This window comes from Saccostrea cucullata, unplaced genomic scaffold (genome assembly GCF_032062105.1).
Source record: "Saccostrea cucullata isolate Sc308-1 unplaced genomic scaffold, CSIRO_AGI_Scuc_v1 ctg4849, whole genome shotgun sequence".
Classification (NCBI taxonomy): domain Eukaryota; kingdom Metazoa; phylum Mollusca; class Bivalvia; order Ostreida; family Ostreidae; genus Saccostrea; species Saccostrea cuccullata.
Window position 1 is genome coordinate 9421 of NW_026938976.1, and position 11368 is coordinate 20788.

General features: G+C 33.4%; 1 long non-coding RNA gene across 1 annotated transcript; it reads left to right on the forward strand.

The window, feature by feature from the left end:
- Positions 1-6030: 6030 nt before the first annotated feature.
- Positions 6031-11129, forward strand: LOC134251978 (uncharacterized). Its single transcript, XR_009988869.1, has 3 exons — positions 6031-6120; positions 7550-7685; positions 10673-11129. It is a non-coding gene; the product is annotated as an uncharacterized LOC134251978 (long non-coding RNA).
- Positions 11130-11368: the final 239 nt, after the last annotated feature.

The window sequence follows — 11368 nt, forward strand, 5'->3', positions numbered from 1 at the left end:
ACAAGAGACAAGTACAACACAAAAACACTGCTATGATGTTACAAATATACAACATGAGAAGTCGCTGTACGTGTTCATAAGATATGTTACGTATTATCGAAATTTGTTTCAGTAGAATAAACCAGATATCCAGTAGAATAAAATAATGAATATTTTAGTTATCAAGCACAGGCACTTGATATCAAGACATCGTAAAACTCGATGACTTAAACATTTCATAAATGGTGGGACCTCGAACACCATGAAGGTAGAAGCTAATGGATGTTTTATTTGGTGGGATAAACACTTTTAATATGCAGGAAGTTAGTATACATGCATATTAATTATCAGATAGAGGTGTGTCATTGGTCCACTGAACGTACTCGTATACCTGGTCGGTTGGTAAGCTAAAGATAGAATCATCTGGTGACTTTTTAACAAGTCATTGAATTTCACACAAAGCACTCATTCACAAAAACAGCACTGTGTTTGATTAGCAATGCGCGCTTATCAAATATAAATTATTAACAAAATATATAATTGAATATCAACTGTGACAATTACTTGTATCTCATCTGGAAAAGCAAATGCAAAGAAAAACATCTAATTTCTAATAAATGCCATTAAAATCGGTATAATCTACGGCGCCGCTGGAGGGCCAGGTAAAAAAAATATTTTTATTTGTTCGGACAAATTGGAAGTTCGTTCGGACGAATTAGTTATCTAATTCGTTCGGACAAATTAGAAATTCGTTCGGACGAATTAGTTATTTGTTCGGACGAATTAGATATTTGTTCGGACAAATTAGAAATTCGTTCGGACGAATTAGTTATTTGTTCGGACAAACTAGATATTCGTTCGGACGAATTAGAAATTTGTTCGGACAAATAAGTTATTTGTTCGGACAAATTAGATATTTGTTCGGACAAATTAGAAATTTCTTTCGGACGAATTAGTTATTTGTTCGGACGAATTAGATATTCGTTCGGACGAATTAGTTATTTGTTCGGACGAATTAGATATTCGTTCGGACAAATTAGGAATTCGTTCGGACGAATTAGTTATTTGTTCGGACGGATTAGATATTTGTTCGGACAAATTAGATGTTTGCACATATTATCTTGTAAAGAGAGATATACAATTTGTCTATTCAGGAGGATTCATCCCTTTTTAATACCTAAATAGCTCTTTGGACCATGACATACACACGTAGCAACTAGACATGTGCTATTAAAGTCGGGTGTGTTGATTGTAAATATTTGGAAACAATGGTTCTATATCGGTATTTATTATAGGCCTAAAGTCTGCCATTCTGAAAGTATATTATCTGAGATCCCACTATTAAATTCAGAGGGTCAGTTACTTCTTTTCAAACATCTTTTCACTCCAATCCCTGATCTGGTTCTACCAGACCAACTTTTGCTGGTGGTGTTAAATTGGTAACACTGGGGTGCCAGTGGTCAGTTACCGCTTCTTTGAAAAGATGAGATCCACTCCTTAAGGTTTTATTCACACTGCCGGCAATTAATACGGGAAAAAAATGGCATTGGAAAAGTAAGCCCCCCCCCCCCCCCCCCACGAAATAAGACTGTCAACTTTGGGCAACTTTTCCTGAGTCCCCCTTTTTTTTTGCTCATCAACTTTTCAGGTAGCTATTTTTTTCTCAGCAAATACACCCCCCCCCCCCCCCAACACTTTCAAATACGATGCTACGTTGCTGTATTGTATTAATTTATATTAAATAAACTTCGGACTCAAAATATCGAGCCTCTTATTCGATGGGTCTAATTTTTTTTAAAGGTGGGGCTTACTACCTAGGACATTTGTATAGTTTTGCTTCTATACCGCTGTTCCCACATTTAAGTATTTTGTGATAAAGGAACAAAAAGAGGGAATCTCATAAGTCCATCTCCAATGGATTCTTTCTAAGATCGTTAAAAACTATTTTTAAGTATCTAATAAATTTTATTTTATATTTAGATATCGGAAAAGCGCATGAGTTAAAACATGCAGGTATAATATTGACCAAATTAAACACACGCCCTTTTCCGGGAAAAGGATAAAAATAGATGAATACATGTACGTTCCTAGAAAGTGCAGTAAAATTTAAAAAAAACATCATGATTTAATGCAAGTTAAGCTTCTCAATGATTAAGAAAATTGATCATTTTTAAATAGAGGAGGGAAAGGGGGGGGGGGTGGGTTGTTAATTGAAAATATTTTAACTTTCATTCATTCATGATTTATTTTCCCCATAAAAGAGGTTTGTTTCATAATTCCCCTTTCTATGTGAGTCATTGGCCTATCAAACCTTCGAACTGGTACTCAAATGTAAAAAAGTAAAAACAAAATGAAGAAATGCTGTAAGTGAAATTAAATAGTTTTTTTCAACTACATGAACCTCTCCAATAAGGGGAGGGGGCTATAATTATGCTCTAAAAAACTAGGGAATATACCAGATTGACCGGTTCACATCTTAATTCACCGGCTCGCGAGTCATGGGAACAACCTGGGATCAATACGATCAAGTTCATTTTTGTGAAGTTTCCTTAATTCACAAACAGGATATTTAATTAAAAATTCAATGAGGACCTTCATTCATTTTATACACTGCATATGTACCAGATTGATTGATTGAATGTTTTACGCCGAATCGGCAATATTTCAGTCACATATCGTCGACATATGTATCAGAAATGTATTTCAAAAATCATTCACATGTCATGATTAATAAATGCAGGGTAGTGAATATGTACATAAAAATTAAAAGAAAGAAATCAACATTAAAACGACTTATCTTCAAAATATTTATTGATAATATTGTTCAGTAAAGTTATTTTGCAAAGAATCAAATTAAAATGAAACGTTTTGGTGCAAATCGCACATTAATCGCGGTGTCCTGACAGTTGTTCACAATTTCTCTAATTTGTCCGAACAAATAATTAATTCGTCTGATCGAATTTCTAATTCGTCCGTACAAATAACTTATTTGTCCGAACGAATTTCTAATTTGTCCGAACGAATATCTAATTCGTCCGAACAAATAACTAATTCGTCCGTACAAATAACTAATTTGTTTGAACAAATTTCTAATCCGTCCGAACAAATAACTAATTCGTCCGAACGAATTTCTAATTCGTCCGAACAAATAACTTATTTGTCCGAACAAATTTCTAATTCGTTCGAACGAATTTCTAATTTGTCCGAACGAATATCTAATTCGTCCGAACAAATAACTAATTCGTCCGAACGAATTTCTAATTTGTCCGAACAAATAAAAATATTTTTTTACCTGGCCCTCCAGCGGCGCCGTAATAATCATCGATGAACATGAAGAAAAATGAAGTAATTAAGGAGGAATGCCACACCAACTTTTTATTTTATAGATCTCTGAGTCAACCTTTTAAAACAATGGTTTCAGCATTGAAAGGCCGACATAAGCTCTTATTTATTTTACATGAATTTTTTTGTATTTTTTCAAAGAAAACGAAAAAAATTCATTACATCCAAATTAAATGCTTTCTTGTAAAAGTTTTGCTGTAAATGAATGCATTTATTTACATGAATACTTAATAAAATATGTTAAGAAAGTCTGGTTATACTTTTAAATTTTTTTTATAAAAAATTATTTATGAAAATAAAACACATAATTTGTGAATATTCTTTAAACTTGTGGTTAAAATATTCTTAAAACAAGCCACAACTGGAGAGAACATGTTCATTAATCATATTTATAAAAGAAATTGAAACGAAATTGAGAAATTTTAAAGAAATTAATTTTTTTTTAATTTTGGAAAATCCCGAGCAAAATTAAACCGATCCCGACCATAATTGTACAATTATTGGAAATAAATAGCATTTTCCTAAAAACACTAGTCTGATTAGGTGTTATAAGGGTTAAAACCTTATAGATCCTGACAATAAAATAGATTTCTTCATTGTAAATACTTGAAGAGGCAAAAAATTAGCATTCTATTCATTTTGAGTTAATTTTGATCGGGATCAGTTTAATTTTGATCGGGTTAGGTCCAAATATTAAAAAAATTAATTTTTCTAAAATTTCTCAATTTCGTTTCAATTTCTTTTAAAAATATGATTGACAAACATGTTGTCCTTAGTTGTGACTAGTTTTATGGTGTTTTTAACCATAGGTTTAAAAAATATTCACAAATAATGTGTTTTATTTTCATAAATAATTTTTTATAAAAAAAATTAAAAAGTCTAACCAGACTTTCTTTGCATATTTTATAAGGTATTCATGTGATGCATTCATTTACAGCAACATTTTTACAAGAAAGCACTTAATTTGGATGTAATGAACTTTTTTCGTTTTCTTTGAAAAAATACAAAAAAAATCATATAAAATAATTAAGAGCTAATGTCGGCCTCTTCAATGCTGAAACCATTGTTTAAAAAGGATGACTCAAAGATCTATAAAATAAAAAATTGGTGTGGCATTCTACCTTAATGTCCCTAAATACAAATAGTCCATGGCCACCCTAAATACAACTGAATGGAGAAAAATTCATAAGATATTAAGGATACATGTATCATATTTTACACACCTAGAGGTGTAGTAACACCTGATGGCGTTGCTAACAAGAACATAATACACGTATCAAGATTAGGTCTAAAACCAGAGGATCCTAATGTCAAGCTTAAGAATGGAAGTCAAGCAGCGTCAGCAGACATACATGCTTTAAAATGGAATTGTATAATAGCTGTGTGCTTTCTGTCCTCTGTATGTTGCTGCATGAATGCTGAAGGATGACAGAAAGTGTCATGAAAGGTTTTCATATCGGGTGCCTTAGAGAGATCTTGAGGATATTTTATCCAACAAAAATTTATATTAAACAACAAAACCACAGACATGAGAACCTTAATAGGAAAATACAGGTGGAGATGGATAGGCCATGTCTAGAGAAAGCCAACAAATGGCATCACAAGAGTGGCTTTAAGATGAACTCCAGAAGCGAGAAGGAGAAGAGGCCAACCAAAAACAACACGGAGGCGAACGGTAGAAAAGGAACTAAAGAACATAATTCTTACTTGAAGAGAGATGGAGAAGATAGCAAAGAACAGAGAGGAATGAAAACCCTTGCCCTAAGTGCCCCCGGGTACAACAAGGACTAGGTAGGTAGATGGCATCCTTAGTAAGCATCCTTTTTAGTGTACATGTAGAATTAATTTTGTTCCAATTATACCAACCCCAACTCCCACTTACATGTGGTGATAGGTTGGGACCACTTATGTATTAAATCATTCTCACAGGTGAATTATACGCTATTTTATTTTAATTTCAGGATACGGTCCTTCTAAATATTCTTGAATGAAAATAGATATGAAGAGAAATCAAACTCAACATCCTAATGAAGCAGTACAAATCGAACCAGGCAAAACGCGGAGCCTAGAAAACATCAGAAGGTGGAATCAGATGTCATGCATGCATTGAATAGTAATTGACCGTTCAAAAGTTATGACCAGGGTTATAAAGTTTTTTTAAAAGTGGGTCAAAATCTAAGGTCAAGGTTAAAAGGTAAAATTATTTAATCCAATCGAAAGGCCTTGTCTCAATGAATACACACGTGAAGTATATGAAAGCCCTTGCACAAACTGTTCAAAAGTTATGGCCAAAGTTAAAGTTATGTACATGTGTATCTTTTGTAAAAGTGGGTCAAACTCTAAGGACAGGGTCAAGAAGTTACATTTGTTAATTTGGTTGTTCCCAAAGAAACTTAAGGTTTTGTCACAAAGAATAAACCTGAAATATGGAAGCTATAGCCCCACCCAGTCAAAAGTTATGGGCGAGGTTAAATTTGTTGCAGACAAAATTTAACAGACAGATCTAGACGGGCGGACAGGGCAAAAACTTTATAACCCCAAATCTCTTATTACAGGGACATAAAAATGTTTAAAGATAACCCTGAATTATTGATCCAGTAATAATCTTTTGGGGTCCTGTATTTAAACAGTTTTGTATAATGGACTGATAAGGGATTTTCCCAACCATATTGAAATTCCTCATTTCTAATAGAAAGGGACATGTTAGCTTAACATTCAACAAAACAGGGAAAAAAAACTCAGATGAAAGTAATCTTTACAATCAAACGCCTTGTGGTATATTTGTATAAGCAGTTCTTGGTGAGTATTGTGTGTTTGAGAGAGAGAAAGAGAGAGAGAGAGAGAAAGAGAGAGAGAGATGGTAGGTGTGTCATCTCTTTACAATAGAGAACATCAGAGATACTAGTACATGTATCTTAATGCTAAGAGAAGTCTTATCGCTAATCTAATACGCTAGGAACCATAAATTTGTCCTCGTGTTTAGTAGTTTAGTACAAATTTAAAATTTCGGCAGCTTGAAAGACATGACTGACCAATGAATTTTCATGAATTTTCTGCTTGCGACGAAGACCAGCTTAAAATACAAATGAAAACAACATGAACAGTTACAGCTTCGATGAGCAAAAGATCAAATATTGGGCCAACTTTAATTACCAACATTGGCCCAACATAACTAACACTGTTGTTGTGACAACTTTCGGTCAATGTCCTCTTGCTATCTACGTTTTGGGGTTTTCTGTTGCTTCGAGGCACAAATATTTAAAAAAAAATATGGATAATCCATTCTGTAACTTCATGTTGTTTGCATTTGTATTTTAAGCTGTTCTTCGTCGAAAGTAGCAAATGCATGGTCAGTCATATAGATCAATATTTCCCTTTCTAATTTTTCTCTCTTTGATAACTCTTTGAAAGTTAGCGGAGTTAATTTCTTGATAATTCTGCTGGAATGTAAATTAGGCAGGTCAATAGGTCAGTAGCTAAGGAGGCCTAATATGCATGCAAATCTCGTGCGTATCTGTCTCTGAGTCTGACGCTAAAAAAGCCAAATATGCATGTAAATCTCGTGCAGCTGCCGTTGTGTTTGACGTCAGAGGGCGAGGAATATTGAAATTGGGATGGGAATAATCCTCGTGTAATTTAAAGCTATGTCTGCATTTCTAAAGTTTCTTAATTTTTATTACGTTTTAATATAATCCGTTTTGTCCGTCAGATTTTGTAGTACACGCACTCTATAAAAACAGGATAATCTCTTTAAGTTTTGGCATTTTGAGATGCCCCCTATAGCAAATAAATATACTCTTATGTACAATGATATAGTATTAGTCTCCTTAAATAATAAATAATAATTATTGTTTGAACAAAAGCACTTTTCTTCATAATCTTATAGTAAATGTTACTGTATTTTAAGACAGTTTCTTAAGAATATCTGGACGGTAGATTTTCCCCAAACTTGGCATGTACAATTACTACACTATCGTTAATGCAAGTGATATATGGTATAAAATGAAGAGTTTCGTTATTGTAGTTTTCACACAGTAAAATCCCAGTCAACCCCTGAAATTCACTCAAGACTTTTTTTGAGTAGCCTATGTAAGTAAATCGACGTTATTTGGACATCAGTGACGAATTCAGCTGTACTTACTCTTGTATTTAATGAACATGATGCATGACTGTATTTTTTGTTGAAATTGTAACTATATGATTCATAAACAACTTATTTCTATTTTAGTTCTGTTCCGCCTATTAGCTGTAGTGTAACAGCTATGGGAAGCTGTTTCTCCCAGAAAGGACACGATAGTGTACCTTCAAATGTACGAGAAGAGAATGGAAAACCTAAAAAAGAACATGAAAGCTCTACTGTTGAGGTAACTTAATGTTCATCGATATTTTAATAAGATTGATTGATTGATTTTATACTGTTTAACATCCCATTTTAGGACTTCAAAGGTCATACCCGAAATACCCATGACTTCCAATTCTAATGCCGAGCGCTTGGCGACGGGACTTAGTTTGTTTCTTACTAAAAGGTAGTAGACGCGCGGCGCTGCAAACGGGAATCGAACCTGGGCCTCCCGATATTCTATAATAAGAGAGATAATCCTTAATATAATATGGATGTTAATAATTTCATGAAAAAAATCATGTTAAAATGTCTTTTTTGTTCAGTTCTGTCAGCAGCTATGATATTGGTAGTAGAAGTAGTAGAAGTAGAGGTCTAGCAAACTAAAGTGTACTCGTACATATATGATTGCAGGGGGGACAGAATTGCCCCCCGAAATCTGAGTATTACGTCATCAGTTTTGGGAATGATAAAGAATGACTGCACTTAAGCTATGGAAGTTGGAACCCGATGTTTTGCGCAAAATAAGATTCCAAAATTCATTCAAGTTATGTTTTATAGGTATTAAACAATATCTTAAGAGCAGGTTTTGGTATAATATATAACATGAAAGTATTAAACAATGCCGAGCGACACCAGCTTTTGAGACGGGGTTCTAATAATTTTGTCTCATTTCTATTGTTATTCATATGCATACCAGTTTTCAACGACTTTGTTTACATCGAGCCGCAACTTGGCCATTTTTCTTATTTGCACATAATGTGCATTTTAACTTAAACTTATATACATATCCAAAGGACAACGTGGCCAAGTTGCGGCTCATATCTTATTTAAAAAAAATGTCCCTAAACTAGGGTCGACATAGCGACTAAATTAACCGGTCACCGTGCATCAACGATTGATATTATAATCACCTTAATCACGTGACATTCTGCTGTTCGATACGCTATAATGCTTTCATTGAACATTTCATTGTGTGTAAGTCTCTATTGTAACAGTATCTTTTGTTCTTCCAACTTCAAACTATGGGATATTTTTGCGCAAATTTTAATAGGGTTTGAAGATAATATGTCTCTTATTTAACTTTATGCTTTACATTAGGGGTGTTTGGAAAGATTTCTGGTATTGACAGTGTCAATAGTAAGTACATGTATCTATAGGCTTATGTCGCCTCTGTATTATGGTCTGTAGAGCGAGACATCTACCCCATGCCTTATCATCAGAATCATTTCATAATCACATGCTGTGGACACCAGTGCTGAATTTACTTTTGTTTTGCATTTTTATTCTTAAATGTGGAAGGATATAAAATAATTTGCCTGTTTTCTGCTTATATATATATATTATTATTATTATTATTGATAATTGTGCACCATAAAATCAACAAGATCTCTCTCTTCTCCATTTAAATTCGTAGTGCGAAAAAAATCATACATTGTATGTGCTCATGTTTACATTCCACAACCATGTTGTTTAAATGACTCCGCCTATTTGCGGATACCTTAGACTCGAAAGTGGTCCCGTTCAAATTTCCGGAATTTAAGGCTTTTACATGTTCTTTTCAATTACATTTTCTGTAATTATAGAAATATGTATGACAAAAAATTCTAGAAATAAATATCAAAAGCATGTGCTTGCACATTAATCATAGATTAATTTAACGATATATTGTAATGTTAAGCTTAAAATGGGTAGCCGAAAAGGTTCCAACTCTCATAGCTTAAGTGCACTCATTCTTTCTATACGTATCCACTTTCAAATACTTGTTGACTGTAGTTATATCGATTTTGGTTTCTTTATAAATTCCAAATCATACGATCCTTGAAAATTTTCGCAATTAATTGTAAAAAATCCCCTCGCTTTTCTTAAAAAAAAAAAAACAAAAAACAAAAAACTGGACATTTGAGGTAGTTTTCGATCGGCCTGATTTCAACAAGAATTACTACCGGTTGGTCGCAATACTGTAAACGACTCAGTCATTTTTATGCACCTATCGATTCGAGAGGTATATTGTTTTTATCCTTGTCTGTTTAGCTATATGTTTGTCTGTGTATATGTTTGTCTGTCTGTTGTCAACTATAATCTTTGCCATAACTTTTGAACCGTGAGAGATATAGACTATATATATGGCATGTATGGTCCAAACCGTTCTTAAGTTACACAAAGAATACATATATGTAAAGCATGCAAGCCATGGTGCAAAACATTCAAAAGTTATGGCCAGAGATAAATGATTTAAAAAGTATGTCAGACATACTTTTAAAAATCTTTTTAAACAGACGAGCAGAGAGACAGACAGAGAGTGTTTTAAAAGTTTCAACATTGTTAAATTTCAAATCAATAAATTTGGGTTCACTTTTGACTTGGACTTCAGTTTATACGAAATAATTTCTGAAATTTCTGCAGACGGGACAATCTCCTATGTAGAGTTGTCGTTCGCTCTTCTCTCTCAGACACCTCTGCAATGGACTATCATCCAGGAATTTTGACATAACGCATAAAACGAAATATTTTCAAGATTTTTTTTTTCAAATTAAGTAATGTTCTACATTGATTTGGTAAATATTTATCTCAAAACTCAGACATAAGCATACAAATGGAAAATATATCCGAGCCAACGACAAGTTGAATGTATGAGCCGATGGTAGAAAGTGCAGACAAATTTCGTTTCAATTCACTCATAATATTCGATAAACTTTCATCGAGAGAAACATCAAGAATGGGAATTAATTCGGGTGTTGCAGAAGGGGACAACCCTTCGTCATGCTACCCACCTCTTTAGTATTGTTTACATAAAACTAGAGGTCAAAGGCATCAGCGACCATTTTGTTGCTGAGTAGTATAAACTAAACCAAATTTAATTAAATTAAACCATAAAAATCATAAAAATGTTACATTTCGAATCAGAGAGCAGATTAATTTAACATCTTAAAACTACTTTGACAACAACACTTGTATATAATACATCTTTAGTGTTGATTTTTCGTTTTAAAGTTTTTTTTTATATTAAAGATGATGTCGATTGTCTTACCCATTCCTTCTCGTCAACTTCATCAGGAAGATACAGGTCACCGTACATGTGGAGGTTTTGATATAAAGACAATTAGCAAAGTATCTGATGTAAAACTACTGGATGATCCTGTAGCTAAAGAAGTACCAGCAGCCCCCCCTCCTCCTGTGCATCCAGTCTAAAAATGATTTTTTTATGTGCCCGAATCGATAGGTCCGGGACGTATATTGTTTTTGCCCTGTCTATCTGTTTGTCTGTCTACAAACTTTAACCTTCGACATAACTTTTTAACCATGAAAGATAGAAACTCCATACTTGGTATGCATACTCCACTAATAAAGCTCTTTCAAATGACACCAGGGTCAATGACCTTGACTGTGACCTATATGTTAAAAATAGCTTTTTTCTACAAACTTTAACCTTTACCATAACTTTTGAACCATGAAAGATATAAACTTTATATTTATTATGCATAATACACACATCGAGTTCTTTCAAAGAATTTAAAGTTCAATGGCCTTGTGACCTTGACTGTCACCTATATGCAAAAAAAAAAAAAACTTTTTTTAATTTTGGTTACGCCGGGCGCATAGTGTTTCACAAACACAGCTTGTTTATAATAGTATTTTAAATATATATATAGTTCACAGATTAAAATAATTATAAAAGAAAAAGAAAATGCAGTTTTCAAATTTCAT